The sequence below is a fragment of the Bos taurus genome, chromosome 21 (genome assembly GCF_002263795.3).
Source record: "Bos taurus isolate L1 Dominette 01449 registration number 42190680 breed Hereford chromosome 21, ARS-UCD2.0, whole genome shotgun sequence".
Lineage (NCBI taxonomy): Eukaryota > Metazoa > Chordata > Mammalia > Artiodactyla > Bovidae > Bos > Bos taurus.
In genome coordinates, this window is record NC_037348.1 from 41776751 (window position 1) to 41792673 (window position 15923).

At 41.6% G+C, this 15923-nt stretch overlaps 1 protein-coding gene across 9 annotated transcripts in view; it reads right to left on the minus strand.

The window, feature by feature from the left end:
* The window catches only part of HECTD1 (HECT domain E3 ubiquitin protein ligase 1), a 77811-nt gene extending 75990 nt beyond the window's left edge, over nt 1-1821 (minus strand). For 8 of the 9 annotated variants that reach the window (XM_024982056.2, XM_005222075.5, XM_059879428.1 and 5 more), the window contains exon 1: nt 1010-1821. The gene's annotated coding sequence lies outside the window, so the exon portion shown is untranslated. The remainder of the gene's footprint in view (nt 1-1009) is intronic. The other variant, XM_002696696.7, reaches the window with a different exon arrangement.
* Between the last annotated feature and the right edge of the window lie 14102 nt (nt 1822-15923).

Below are 15923 nucleotides of genomic sequence, written 5' to 3' on the forward strand. Positions count from 1 at the left end.
CTTTCCCCCTCCGTCATCCAAAGCTGATCTTCTGATAAGGATTAGATTCAGTATTTTAAGGAAACTTAGCACTTTGATCCAATTCCCCTCCAAATCAAGTCTCTACTTTAAAATTACCTTCAATTTCTTAAATTCTGCTGATTCAATCTACTGCTATCCTTAAGATGTCCAAATACAAACGATATACAAGATCTATGATTTGATTAGGAATTTTGGCAGTAGCAGCAACTGTTCTTAAAAGTTTAAAAAGAAATGCTACAAGTAAGTGCAATGGACTAACACGTTACAGATCAGAACACAGGCCAATCTGCGGTCCTCCTTCCCCATCCTCACCGAACGGGGCAGTTGGTTAAAAACAGCAGCAGCAACAACAGAGAAGCAGCCACAACAGGCAAGTCAATACAAAAACTCATAAGCACTCTGACGAGAGGACAGCGTTGGGTCCCATGTAACCCAGCTGCAGGTGCATAAATCCAGCGGCAGGTTCCGGTGGGCACCCAACGGCGGCGATCTGCAAGGGTGACCCAAAACTCGGGGCCCAGCCGACCCGGCGCGGGAGACGCAGGCACCGCGCTCCGGTTTTCCCGAACCAAACCCGGCTAAGTTAGCTACCTGTGTCGAGGAGGAGGGTAAGTTTGGAGGTGGAGCTGCGAGCCTCTCTACCCCAGAGGAGGAGGCCGGAGCAGGCAGGGCGATGGGTCTCCCGGGAGCGGCGCCCGGAACTCCGAGGCCCGGCGGGACGTCCCTGGCCCCGTCGGGCGGCGATCCTTTCTCAAGGACAAGGGGGCCAGCCATGGGCTCAGGCTCGGACAAACCGGGGCCTGCCGTGGGCAGGGTCGGGGGAGGTAAACAAAGGGGCCAAGCGGGTGAGTCGGCGGCAGTCCGCCGACCTCACCAGGGGCTGGGGTCTCGCTCCCAGGCTACTGCCAGGCATCCCTGATCTCGGAACCAGGCCTGACCCTTCCGACCGCCGAAGACGCTCCTGCGTCCCCTTTCCTCAAGCTCTTACCCAGGCCTGTGGTCCCAAACCGCTCCGGTCCAGCTCCAAGCAGGCCGCGGGCTGAGCCAGGCCCGGCCGCGGCGCTCGAGTTCCCAGGAAGCCGCAGGCCGCGCAGGTCGAGCCGGGCTGGCGGCACAGGAAAAGCCGCGCCTTGTCCCTCCCCTTCCTCCGCAGGGACCTGCTGACAGGAAAGCCAGAGGTTCCCCAGACCGGCGGCAGCCAGCTCACGTCCCGTCTCCGGCACGCGGCTCCTCAGGCCCTGCAGTTTAGAGGCCCGCGCCGTGCAGCCGGCGGCGGCGGCGGGGGGAGGCCGCGTCCATCGCGATCCGGGAGGGGGAAGGGAGGAGGGTCGGGGGAGAGCCGGGCGGGGAAGCTGAGGAGGGCAGCAGTGCGCCGCGGAGGCGGAGCAAATGGGCTCCGCTGGCTGCGACCCCGCCGGTCGCCACGTGGGGCGCTGTGGAGACCCGTCGGCCCGAGGCGCAGGGTCGCAGAGCCCCGGGGCTCGGAGCGACCGGTAGCTTCGTCGCCGCTACCGAAGGTCTCCGGCTTCCTCGGCCTCGTCAGCTGTCGCTTTGCTATCGTACACTCTGCGCCTTCACGTTTCGTTGTCAATTCAAGCGCACTCCCAGCACCGCGCGCACACGGGTACACGCACGCTCAGCGTGTTTTGCACGGTGTGTATACACTTGGCGTGCTCTTGCTGAAAGCCCCCACGCTGCACGTCAAAGCTGCGGCCCAACCTGTCCTGGCCCGGCCTCCCGCCCGCCTCTGCGACCCGGCCTCCGGCGAGAGCTTCCCCTCCTCGCTGGTCACCCCTCCTCGCGCACGGAAGTGCGTCGCGGGAAGAAAAGCGCCACCCTTCGGTCCTGGGAGGCAAACTGCCCGGCAGTTCAGAAAGAAAACCTTTAACCACAACCCTGGGAGGTAAATATTGTCGAGTATCCTCTCCACTGTACAGACGAGAGAGCTGAGGTTCCAAAAGGTTTGAATTCAGGCCCGGTGGCGTTCCCAGGAAGCAGCAGTACCTCGAGTGTGTTCGACTTTTTTCTATGGGTTGTGATCTTAAGTATGTCCGTAGTTATTCCCTTCGAACGTTTTATTTCACACGCGTTGAAAACAAAATATGCCTGCTTATGAGAAGCGCTTGGAGACGTCTGAGACGTAATTAGTTGGAAATGTGATATAGCTTTCTTTTTTTTTTAATCAAGAAATGAATCCCTTGGTTTGTGAGATAAGTAAACCCATGACCTTACACCCACTGTATTTAAAAAACAAAAACGCGTGTTAGTATTTGAGGCGTGTTCCTTTCTGCTGCATATCTTTGAAGAACTAGTATTTTTTAAATTACGCATTTGCACGTCGAATATCTATAAATACATGTCCCACTATAGCAGGTAAAGTTCCTAGGTCTCCTGCTCATAGGTCAAATTAAGAGATAAGAGTTGAGGATTCCACTATCTTGTCCCAACTACAGCACATAAGAATAATTATTTGAGAGCTATGAGTGTGACTTGGAGCTGCCAGGAAAGTCTTCAAGGAGGAAGTGGCATTTATTTTGGACCTTGAAGAAATGGGTATAATGTGAACACTGCAAGGGAGGAGGAAGAATAAAGCAAAGCCTGATCAGTTCTGAAACAGGAAAGAGGACCTGTGCCTCAAGCAAAAGCCAGCGTTAAGCAATGATGGAGAAAATAGGAGCTAAAGTCAGCAGGGACTTAAATGTGTGCGATACAGAATTTATGCTGAGGTAAAGTAGCAAGCTCTGGACTAGAACGTTGACTAGAAAAGTTCTAATGCTATGCTAAGTCACTTCAGTCGTGTCCGACTCTGTGCGACCCCATAGACGGCAGCCCACCAGGCTCCCCTGTCCCTGGGATTCTCCAGGGAAGAACACTGGAGTGGGTTGCCATTTCCTTCTCCAATGCTTGAAAGTGAAATGTGAAAGTGAAGTCGCTCAGTCGTGTCCGACTCTTAGCGACCCCATGGATTGCAGACTACCAGGCTCCTCCATCCATGGGATTTTCCAGGCAAGAGTACTGGAGTGGGGTGCCATTGCCTTCTCCGAGAAAAGTTCTAAAGAGTCTTACAAAGATGTATAGGGCAAGAGTGACCAGAATAGCTAATAGGAACTACCTAGAAAAGGAGATTAACTGAGAGATTGGAAAAATCCTCCAGCAGTGGAGAGAGAAAGGGCCTAGTTTTTGGCAATAGGAAGACAGTTCCTATGGAGAAGAAATAAATCTTAAAAATCTTTTATACGTGCAAGTGTTTTGTAAATGCCCCTATACATGCACAGCTGTCAAAAGTACTCCACAACCTAGTACATTTCTGACAATGAATCTATGTCAATAAACCATTATTACTCAAATTCCATAGTTTACATTAGAGTTCACTTTTAGTGTTATATATATTCTGTGGGTTTAGACAAACATAGCTTGACATATCCGCCATTATAATATCATAGAGAATATTTCACTGCCCTAAAAATCACCTGTGCTCTACCTATTCATCCCACTCTCGCCTAGCCCCTAACAACCACTAATCTTTTCACTGAGTCTGTTGTTTTACCTTATTCAGAATGTTGCATAGTTGAAATCATATATAGCTCTTTCATATTGGTTTCTTTCATTTAATAATGTGGATGTAAGGTTCTCTTCATGGCTTAATAACTCATTTTTTTGTTTGCTTCTTTTTAGGGCCAAATAATATTCTGCTGTCGAGAAGTACCAGAGTTTATCCATCCACCTACTGAAGAACATTTTGAATGTTTCCAAGTTTTGGCAATATAAGTACTGCTTTTGAAAGACCCAGGTGTAAGTTTTTACATGGACATAAGTGTTCAACTCATTTGGATAAATACTAAGGACCACAGTTTCTGGATTGTATGGTAAGAATGTTTTTTTTTCTTCCATTTTTATTGAGATATAATTAACACACTGTACTGTGTAATCTTAAGGAACACAACATAATTAATTGACTTACATATGTCATGAAATGATTATCCATCATCTCATATAGATATATTACAGATTAAAAAATACTTTTTCCTTGTGATGGGAAAGAACTCTTAGGACTTAGTCTGTTCAGATCAGATCAGATCAGTCGCTCAGTCGTGTCCGACTCTTTGCGACCCCATGAATCGCAGCACGCCAGGCCTCCCTGTCCATCACCAACTCCCAGAGTTCACTCAAACTCACATCCATCAAGTCAGTGATGCCATCCAGCCATCTCATCCTCTGTCGTCCCCTTCTCCTCCTGCCCCCAATCCCTCCCAGAATCAGGGTCCAATGAATCAGCTCTTCGCATGAGGTGGCCAAAGTACTGGAGTTTCAGCTTTAGCATCATTTCTTCCAAAGAAATCCCAGGGCTGATCTCCTTCAGAATGGACTGGTTGGATCTCCTTGCAGTCCAAGGGACTCTCAAGAGTCTTCTCCAACACCACAGTTCAAAAGCATCAATTCTTTGGCACTCAGCCTTCTTCACAGTCCAACTCTCACATCCATACACGACCACAGGAAAAACCATAGCCTTGACTAGATGGACCTTTGTTGGCAAAGTAATGTCTCTGCTTTTGAATATGCTATCTAGGTTGGTCATAAGTTTCCTTCCAAGGAGTAAGCGTCTTTTAATTTCATGGCTGCAGTCACCATCTATAGTGATTTTGGAGCCCAGAAAAATAAAGTCTGACACTGTTTCCACTGTTTCCCCATCTATTTCCCATGAAGTGGTGGGACCGGATGCCATGATCTTCATTTTCTGAGTGTTGAGCTTTAAGCCAACTTTTTCACTCTCCACTTTCACTTTCATCAAGAGGCTTTTGAGTTCCTCTTCACTTTCTGCCATAAGGGTGGTGTCATCTGCATATCTGAGGTTATTGATATTTCTCCTGGCAATCTTGATTCCAGCTTGTGTTTCTTCCAGTCCAGCATTTCTCATGATGTACTCTGCATAGAAGTTAAATAAGCAGGGTGACAATATACAGCCTTGACGAACTCCTTTTCCTATTTGGAACCAGTCTGTTGTTCCATGTCCAGTTCTAACTGTTACTTCCTGACCTGTATACAAATTTCTCAAGAGGCAGGTCAGGTGGTCTGGTATTCCCATCTCTTTCAGAATTTCCCACAGTTTCTTGTGATCCACACAGTCAAAGGCTTTGGCACAGTCAGTAAAGCAGAAATAGATGCTTTTCTGGAACTCTCTTGCTTTTTCCATGATCTGTTAGCAACTTTCATTTTTAATGTTCAGCATTGTTAATTATCATTATTATGTTATAAATTACATTCCTGGTACGTATTTTTCCTTATAACTAGAAATTTCTACCTTTTGACTACGTTCATCTGATTCTTTCTCCCTCCCATAAGAATATGTTTACTTTTGTAAGAAACTGCTCAACTGTCTTCCAAAGTAGCTGTACCATTTACTTTTTTTTCTTTTTTTGACACTGCCACGCATCTTGTGGGCTCTTAGTTCCCTGACCAAGGATCAAGAGCACCGAGTCCTAACCACTGGACCGCCAAGGAATTTCCCCATTTTGCATTTCCATACGCAGTAAAAGTTGCTGTTGTTCCGCAGTCCCTTCAGCATTTGTTGTTGTCAGTGTTTTGGATTTTGCCCACCATCCTAACAGATGTATAATGGAATATTATTTTAATTTTCAATTCCCTACTGACGTGATACGGAACATATATTTTTCGTGTACTTATGAAAGTATATACTTTTCTTTTAATCTTTTCATATACTTATTTGCCAGCTGTATATCTTCTTCAGTGAGGTGTCTGTTTGGATCCATTGCCCATTTTTTAAGCCAATTGTTCATCCTATTGTTGAATTTTAAGTGTTCTTTGTATATTTCGATAATAGTATTTATCAGATGTGTCTTTGTGAATGTTTTCTTTACCTGGGGACCTTGTAAAATGTCAGATGCTCAGGCCATTTCTCAGGCCAGTTCAGTCAGTGTCTCTGAGCATGGAATCTGGACATCAGTATTTTTTGAAGTGATTCAGATGTATAGCCAAGGCTCAAGGCTGAGAACCACTGGCCTAAGTCAATACAACAACAATAATATTTAAATATAATTAGTATAATACTTATTATTGTTGCAGCTAGATTTTTATTAGGTACTTATCATGTCCTAACAACCTTCTAAATGTATTACAAATATTAATTCACTGTGGACATCAGCTACTTTGACTTGCTGTGTGTGTTGCCTTGGCCTCTCTGACCTTTGTTTTCCTAATGTATGAGATTAAGATGATAATAGAAACTAACCCCACATAGAATAATTATATTAAGTAAGATAAGGCATATAAATGCCTGCTGCTGCTGCTAAGTCTCTTCAGTCGTGTCCGACTCTGTGCGACCCCATAGACGGCAGCCCACCAGGCTCCCCCATCCCTGGGATTCCCCAGGCAAGAACACTGGAGTGGTTGCCATTTCCTTCTCCAATGCATGAAAGTGAAAAGTGAAAGTGAAGTCGCTCAGTCATGTCCGACTCTTGTCGACCCCATGGACTGCAGCCTACCTGGCCCCTCCATCCATGGGATTTTTCCAGGCAAGAGTACTGGAGTGGGGTGCCATTGCCTTCTCCGTATAAATGCCTACCACATATTAAATAAACGCTCAAAAGTGCCTGCTATAAATAATATTACATGATTGGTTCAGCTCTCTGCTGTGGCATCCTAGGTCTGCTCCTTCTTCCATAGGACACGTCACCAAACAAAGACAACAGTCATGATCCCCATACCCTCTCTTCTCCCGGCAAAATAAGTCTAGTTTCTGCAATGGCGTTACCCTCCTTGGTCATGTTCTAATGTCTCCTGACATACTTTAATTAAAAACTCCTAAGCCTGAAACTGTGCTTTAAAGGTGGTCAGACCTGGACAGAGGAATGACGTCTTCCATTGCATTGGGTTCAGAGAGTGACACTCACATCACGCTATTGGCTCATACAGAGTTTGCTGAACTAAAGTCCTTACTGCTTGCTCCCTGAACTGCCAAGCCAACTTTCCTTCAGTCTTTTAATTTAGCAGTTGACATTTTTGTCCTTAATGTTTAGACTTACTAAATTTCGTCTTGTTGGTTCTGTGTCAATGTTGCATCCTATGGCAATCTCTTTGAATCCTGACTGGGTGGTGAAAGGTATCAGCCGTCCCCTCAGATTCTTTGTTAGTAGTCAATTAGATAAAGGTGTTGGACAGAATATGGCCAAAACAAAGGCTCTGATGAATGACAAACCTTTTACCAAGCAGTTATTTATCCATTAAATAACATTCTCGTGGTGTAGTTGTTCAGGTAACAGCTTTACCTAACAGTATTTATAACCTGACCCGCTTACTTCCTCCTTGATGATAGGAATTTTAATGTTCTTTTGTTTAAAAAGTCACAGTGCTAAGAAAATGAAAACCAAAATTGAGTCTTATAATACATAATGAACATATTTATATCCAAAATTTTGGAGGAAATATTGTCAGTTGCCTTCTTGAAACTCACTTATTTCAACTGTGGCATTCCAGTAACATTTGGGGAAGTTGGGTAACTCCATATATGTAGGAACCCTCTTTTTTGTGTGTGTTTAAAGTTATTTCAAAATTGAAAGTTAAAAGAATAAGATAGTAAGTTTAGCTTGAGATGACCAATTCTTAGTAATGCTGTCTTCTAGAAATCATTCTTCTATTCTAAAGGTTTCAAAAATTCTAGAATTTTGACAGTTTTTTACAAATTCACTGTATCCATCATACGTCCCTTGATAGTATAGACAAAAAACAAACAATAGTTGTAAAAGTTGTGTTTTATGTTCCTAGTAGGTGTTCTTGCTCCAAGGCTAAAAAAAAAAAAAAAAAAAGCTGTTAACTGTTCTTTAGCCTACTCATGTGCATAAGTACTTTATCACTTAAAAGTAGGATCTGATTTAGTTCATAGGAAAAAATTAGTTCATAGAAAACTTTCAAGAACCTAAGTTATGTAAATAATTCAATTTTATTACATATTTTTAAAAGTGTATTAGGGGAAAAACATATAATGACTGTATAAATTTAAAGTTTCTCCTGTATATTTTGCTAGTAAGGGATTATTGTTAATTGTCTTTAGTGTATGATAATGATATAATGGTTATATTTCCTAAAAAAAAAGAGAGAGTCATATTCCTTAGAGAAGCATACTAAAATATTTACAGATGAAATGATATGATTACTAGGATTTGCTGCACAATTGTTTGAGAGAATAGTGGGTAGAGTTCAGATGATACATAATAGGCCATGCATTGACGATAACTACTGCACAATGGCACGCATGTCACACGCTCAAAGTAAAGTAATGCTCAAAATTCTCCAAGCCAGGCTTCAGTAATATGTGAACCGTAAACTTCCAAATGTTCAAGTTGGTTTTAAAAAAGGCAGAGGAACCAGAGATCACATTGCCAACATCTGCTGGATCATTGAAAAAGCAAGAGTTCCAGAAAAACGTCTATTTCTGCTTCATTGACTATGCCAAAGCCTTTGAATGTGTGGATCAAATAAAAACTGGGGAATATTCTGAAAGAGATGGGAATACTAGACCACCTGACCTGCCTCTTGAGAAACCTGTATGCAGGTCAGGAAGCAACAGTTAGAACTGGACATGGAACAACAGACTCGTTCCAGATAGGAAAAGGAGTACGTCAAGGCTGTTTATTGTCACTCTGCTTATTTAACTTATATGCAGAGTACATCATGAGAACGCTGGGCTGGAGGAAGCACAAGCTGGAATCAAGATTGCCAGGAGAAATATCAATAACCTCAGATATGCAGATGACATCACCGTTATGGCAGAAAGTGAAGAAAAACTAAATAGCCTCTTGATGAAAGTGAAAGAGGAGAGTGAAAAACTTGGCTTAAAGCTCCACATTCAGAAAACGAAGATCATGGCATCTGGTCCCATCACATCATGGCAAATAGATGGGGAAACAGTGGAAACAGTGTCAGACTTTATTTTTGGGGGTTCCAAAATCACTGCAAATGGTGACTGCAGCCATGAAATTAAAAGACACTTACCCCTTGGAAGGAAAGTTATGACCAACCTAGATAGCATATTGAAAAGCAGAGACATTACTTTGCCAACAAAGGTTCGTCTAGTCATGGCTATGGTTTTTCCAGTAGTCATGTATGGATGTGAGAGTTGGACTGTGAAGAAAGCTTAGCGCACAAGAATTGATGCTTTTGAACTGTGGTGTTGGAGAAGACTTGAGAGTCCCTGGGACTGCAAGGAGATCCAACCAGTCCATCCTAAAGGAGCTCAGTCCTGGGTGTTCATTGGAAGGACTCATGTTGAAGCTGAAACTCCAGTGCTTTGGCCACCTGATGTGAAGACCTGAGTCATTTGAAAAGACGGTGATGCTGGGAAAGATTGAGGGCAGGAGGAGAAGGGGACGACAGAAGATGAGATGGTTGGATGGCATCTCTGACTCAATGGACATGGGTTTGGGTGGATTCTGGGAGTTGGTGATGGACAGTGAGGCCTGACATACTACGGTTCATGGAGTCGCAAAGAGTTGGACATGACTGAGCTACTGAACTGAACCTTCCTCTTTGGTAACCATAAGTTTGTTTTCTACATCAGTGACTTTATTTCTATTTTATAGATAAGTTGATATGTAGCATTATTTCTATTCCATATGTATATGATATCATATTATATTTGTCTTTCTGTCTTACTTAGTATGATAATCTCTAGGTCTGTCTCAGTTTAGTTCAGTTCAGTTCAGTCGCTCAGTCGTGTCCGACTCTTTGCGACCCCATGAATCACAGCATGCCAGGCCTCCCTGTCCATCACCAACTCCCAGAGTTCACTTAGACTCACACCCATCGAATCAGTGATGCCATCCAGCCATCTCATCCTCTGTCGTCCCCTTCTCCTCCTGCCCCCAATCCCTCCCAGCATCAGACTCTTTTCCAATGAGTCAACTCTTCACATGAGGTGGCCAAAGTACTGGAGTTTCAGCTTTACCATCATTCCTTCCAAAGAAATCCCAGGACTGATCTCCTTCAGAATGGACTGGTTTGATCTTCTTGCAGTCCAAGGGACTCTCAAGAGTCTTCTCCAACACCACAGTTCAGAAGCATCAATTCTTGGGCGCTCAGCCTTCTTCACATTCGAACTCTCACATCCATACATGACCACTGGAAAAACCATAGCCTTGACTAGACGAACCTTTGTTGGCAAAGTAATGTCTCTGTCTTTGCAATATGCTATCTAGGTTGGTCATAACTTTCCTTCCAAGGAGTAAGCATCTTTTAATTTCATGGCTGCAGTCACCATCTGCAGTGATTTTGGAGCCCAGAAAAATAAAGTCTGACACTGTTTCCACTGTTTCCCCATCTATTTCCCATGAAGTGGTGGGACCAGATGCCATGATCTTCGTTTTCTGAATGTTGAGCTTTAAGCCAACTTTTTCACTCTCCACCTTCACTTTCATCAAGAGGCTTTTTAGTTTCTCTTCACTTTCTACCATAAGGGTGGTGTCATCTGCATATTTGAGGTTATTGATATTTCTCCCGGCAGTCTTGATTCCAGCTTGTGCTTCCTCCAGCCCAGCGTTTCTCATGATGTACTCTGCAAAGAAGTTAAATAAGCAGGGTGACAATATACAGCCTTGACGTACTCCTTTTCCTATTTGAAACCAGTCTGTTGTTCCGTGTCCAGTTCTAACTGTTGCTTCCTGACCTGCATACAGATTTCTCAAGAGGCAGGTCAGGGTGGTCTGGTATTCCCATCTCTTTCAGAATTTTGCACAGTTTATTGTGATCCACACAGTCAAAGGCTTTGGCATATTCAATAAAGCAGAAATAGATGTTTTTCTGGAACTCTCTTGCTTTTTCCATGATCCAGCGGATGTTGGCAATGTGATCTCTGGTTCCTCTGCCTGTTGCAAATGACATTATTTCATTCTTTTCTATGCCTGAGTTATATTCCATTGTATGTATGAACCACATCTTCTTTATCCATTCATCTATCAGTAGACATTTAGATTGTTTCAATGTCTCAACAAGGTCTGATGGGAATTCCTTGGTGGTCCAGTGGTTAGGGCTCTGAGCTTCCACTCCTGGGGACCTAGATTGGATCCCTGCTCAGGAAAATAAGATCCTGCAAGCCATGCAGTGTGACCACAAATTAAAAAAAAAAAAGATCAATTAAAAAGAAAACCAAACTCTGATTTTGATAGAGAGTATGCTGAGTATGTACATCAATTTGAGAAGTGTTGCCATTTTAATAACATTTTCCAACTCATAAACATGAAATATCTTTCATCTATTTAGTTCATCTTTAATCTTTCAGTAACATTTTATAGCTTTCAGTGTACATGTTTTGTGCTTATTTTACATCATGAAGATGTTTGTATGTATATTCTGTTTTTGTTGAGTGAATATCCTTTGGTCTAGTTGGTTTGTAGTTTTTGGTTTTTTTTTACAGTATTTTTCAAGTCTTCTGTTTCCTTATTAATCAATTGTTTGGTTGTTCTAGTCATCATTGAAAGTGAAGTCTTCAACTATTATTGTTGAATTGTCTGTGTCTCCCATCAGTTTTATTAGTTTTTACTTCATGTATTTTGGGGATCTGCTGTTAGGTGCATGTATATTTAGTTATGTCTTCCTGACAGACTGACCATTTTAACGTTAAACTATATCCTTTGCCTTTTTGCCTCTAGTAACAATTTTTGTCTTAAAATCTTTTTGGGGGGGGCACTCAAGTTATGGGATCTTAGTTCCCTGACCAGAGATCGAATCCAGGCTGTAGGCAATGAAAGCAGAGTCTTAACCACTGGACTGCCAGGGAATTCCCTTAAAATCTCTTTTGTCTGATGTTAGTATAGCCAACTCCAACTCCCTTTGGGTTACTGTTTATATGGTATATATTCTTCCATTCTTTTTGTGGCAATATATTTGTATCTGAATCTAGCTTGTCTTTTTTCAGACAGCATATAGTTGAAATTTTTTTAATCCGTTCTGCAAATGTATGCTTCTTGATTGTTTAGTCTATTTACAATTAAGGAAATTATTGACAGCATAGTTTTTACATTGGCCATTTTGTTACTTGTTTTCTGTGTGTTTTATGTATATTTCTCCATTACTCCTTTCTCTTTTGTTAAATAGTTGTTTTCTGGTGTATCATTTCAGTTCCTTTGTTGTATCTTTTTCTGTATGTTTTTGAGTTGTTTTCTTAGTGGTTATGCTAGGGATTAGAGTTAACATCTTAATATAAAAATAATCAAGCTTGGATTAATAGCAACTGAATTTCAATAGTATACAAAAATTTTATTGCATATAGCTATTTCCTCCCTTCTCCAATGTGCTATTATTGACATACAGTTACATCTTTATACATCATATACCCATCAACTCACTGTATAATCAGTACTTTATGCAGTTGTCTCTTAAATCAGATACAAGAATGAATTACAAACAAAAATACGTTTATACTATCTTTTATGTTTACCTGTGTATTTACCTTTACTAGTGCTTTGTACATCATGTCTTGGCTTATTTTAGACTCTTATTAAGTTCTTTTCAAAATATTCAGTTTACATATGCTACTTCCCTCAGATATTTTCCCATTTCAATAGTTTTTTACACTGTAATTATCTAAAGTAATGTGGTTTAGTGGAAATACTGAGTTTTGAATCAAGAGTCTTAGCATCTGCTAATGGTTTTTAGTCCATTGGTTGATTTTGTAACCTGGATTAAACCATTTATTCTTTATCCAGGCTTCGATTCCCTTAACTTGAAAGCAGAGAGAATAGCATTTGGCCATATTTGACTACTGACTTTAAATGTACCATTCTCCCTACTATAGGTCCTACCACAGATGACAGAAGTTCTCTTGTAATTCTAGTCTAGCACCTAATGAACAGAAAGGAGTTCACAACCTTTATAATAACATTATAGGCTAGAATTCCAACAGGAGGGAGAAAATGACTGAGAATAAATAAATTATGAAAACTGCTTCAGATGATCAATTGCTGTTTGTAATATGCATTGTAAAAAAACATAAAATCCTTCAATTTGCAAATTGCTTCTTAGGTATATTTCTCTGAAGAAAATACAAATAATGAATACTCCCCAATATAGTGAATACCTATTCCTCAGCTAATTTCATTTCAGAAATCCAGCCATAACCCAGGATAACCCTAACTCTGAGCTATTTGAAGTGAATTTGACGGGTGAATGAGGGTAGGGGGATGGATTATATCTGAGTCTTCAGTGCGTGCTAAGTCACTTCAGTACTGTCTGACTCTTTGCACCCCTGTGGACTGCATCCCACCAAACTCCTTGTCCATGGGATTCTCTAGGCATGAATACTAGAGTGGGTTGCCATGCCCTCCTTCAGGGAATCTTCCCGACCCAGGGATCAAACTCACGCCTCTTATGTCACCTGCTTTGGCAGGTGGGTTCTTTACCACTAGCACCACCTGGGAAGCCCAAGTCTTGAGAGTAGATTGAATATGTTTTCTTAGTCTTCTGTTTCCTGAGGTCTGTTCTTCCTATCAGTTTATTTTGTTTTTAGGGAAGAAAATAGTCATATTCCCCTTGGACATAACAAGCCAGGGCTAGCATCACCACCGTTTGGAGTATAACCCATAAAATCTATTCTGGCCATTTTCTTTGCCCCCACTGAAAAATAATAACTGTGGTAAAATGAGATTTAAAATAATTCCTGTATATCTAGGGGCCACAAGTGAAATTCTTCATCACAGATATTTAAGGATTGAATTTTAGCAGGAGCACCAATCACACCTAGAACAATAAGGTAGTTATTGGCGATTCATCAAGCAGAACGTGAGTTTTGCCTTTCGCTCCTTTTGGAAACAAGTCCAAGTTTGAAACACCTTCCACGCTCAGGTTTTGTCAGGTGATGAGGTTCCAACCATGGTAATTTCTGAATATTAATGAAAGAGCAAGTCAAAGTAGATAATCTTGTTAGTGTGTCTTAGTATGATTCAGACCTATTATACAAAGATACTTATTCTAAGGAGCTTCCTTTATCCTCAGTCTTGAGGGGATGTAGCCAGATTGATTAGAATGTAATCTTGCTAACCATTGAGTAACTTTCCATATGATTCTACCTTATCAAAGGGAAGCTAGCCTTTGCCTTTCTCTATTACCCAATTTCAAAGCACACTCCTTGTAACCAATGAAAAAGAAATGTATTTTGCTATTCCTTGTTTTCTTTAGCTAAAGAACCCCATGTCCTTTCTTTAGTGGTCTGGAATCTTGTTAGCAAACAAAATTTGCAGGTGGCTTTTATATTAGTGTTACTGCCACACTATGTACACTGGGAGGTGGAAGACTAAAAATAACTAATCTAGCCTCAGTAAATGGACCGAACTGTATGTGCTGCATATTCCCACAGACCTAACGATCTAGGGAGGATAATATTTATTTTTAGAACAAATCACAATTGAAACCCTTATTCTCCTCTCACTTGGGTTTTTTTCCCGTCTTCCCCCCTCACCTGAGAATGGCTGTGTGTGCTGTGTGCTCAGTCACTTCAGCTGTATCTGACTGTGAACTATGGACTATAGCCTGCCAGGCTCCTCTGTCCATGGGATTTTTCCAGGGAAGAATACTGGAGTGGGTTGCCATGCCCTCCTCCAGGGGATCTTCCCAACCCAGGAATTAACCCATATTGAACCCGTATCTCCGGTGTCTTCTGCATTGTAGGCATGTTTTTTACCCACTTGAGACGCTTGGAAAGCCTGGGAATGGCTATAGGGTTTTTTTAAGAGGCAATTTGCAGTCTAAAGAAACAAACCACAGAACCTTCTTTTTATAATGGTTTCTTCAGTCAAACACATTCTATATTGTAAAAGTGATAAAATTATGACAGAATTTTAGACAGGACAATTGCTTTTCCCTATTTGGCTTATTTTGGTCAACTGAAAAAATGTTCCTGCCTCCTAGAGAGATTTACTTCTTATCGTGGACTAATAGAAACATGTTAAGAGGGTTAATTTATTTACCCGTTCAAGTTCTTAAATTCTAAATCTTGAAAATAAGTTTATTTGTAGCTACAACTCATTATGTGTTCAGCTTTTCTTTTCTTTCATAAATAAGGCCCAAGTTGATTAATATCCTCATCTGCTTCCAATTCTTCCTCATAGATTCTTCCCTGCTCCCTACTCTCATGTTACACAACATTAGGGAGCCTGAAACATAATGTCAGCAACTTTCTAAAGGTAGTGGGTGATATTTACCCACTTAAGCTGCTGGCACTGACAGGGTAACTGGAGTCAAATGTAAACCATGGCATTTATCATTCCTGGTCAAATATATTGTGCAATGAGTAGCAATGGGCACTATGTGAAAGGTTGCCGCCCCAGCATTAGGATTAGTCAGCTTCTTGCCCTGAGGTGTGTGTGACCAAGATATTGGAGGTCGTTGGTGATGGAAAGGCAAGCTGGCCAATGATAGGAACCAAAAGGAGGGGAAACTCAGCTCCTGGCAAACAATTGAATCTTAGCACGAGGCATTTGCCTTTGAGGTGCAGAGTCTGAGAGGCTGCTGAGAAGCATCTAAGGGAAAGATGTTATTTTCTGACTTTTTATTGCTTTTTCATGAAAACTTTCACCTGTATAATATCTTAGAAGCCAGTGCAATTTCTGGTCATGTTGATTTATAGTGGAACCAAAAAATGGGGGGAATTTTTGTTGTTGTTGTAATGTTGTTTAATTATTAAAAACAACATAATGACACTAAAGATAATTAGAAAAAGCAAGGGGGGAATGCTTATTATTTTTTTGCTGAAAATAATCATGATATCATAGTAGCATACATTCCTATTCTTTGAACTGTTTCACTTGGTTTTAACAACTATGTTATTAAAACTTAAGAGTTAAAAGATTTTGTCACATAATTTTTGGTAACTTATCATAAGCTTTCTTTTGCTCATAGTG